Here is a 210-nt window from a genome sequence, read left to right as displayed (position 1 = left end):
ACACCTATAAAACATCGTACATCTGAATGTAATCCAAGATTTTCACGAAAGCCTCTCATTTTCGGTGGGAATGGCTATGTTATCAGCATCTGCGCATATTCGAGTCATGTTCATTGATAAACTTATCTCCTCAATTCTTAGATGTGAAGGAAATGTCATAGAGTAGTTATTTATTTTGCTAATATACTTGTCCATATGTTAAGGGAAATG

This window comes from Penaeus monodon, chromosome 28, assembly GCF_015228065.2.
Source record: "Penaeus monodon isolate SGIC_2016 chromosome 28, NSTDA_Pmon_1, whole genome shotgun sequence".
Taxonomy (NCBI): Eukaryota; Metazoa; Arthropoda; class Malacostraca; order Decapoda; family Penaeidae; genus Penaeus; species Penaeus monodon.
This window is presented reverse-complemented; position numbering follows the sequence as displayed.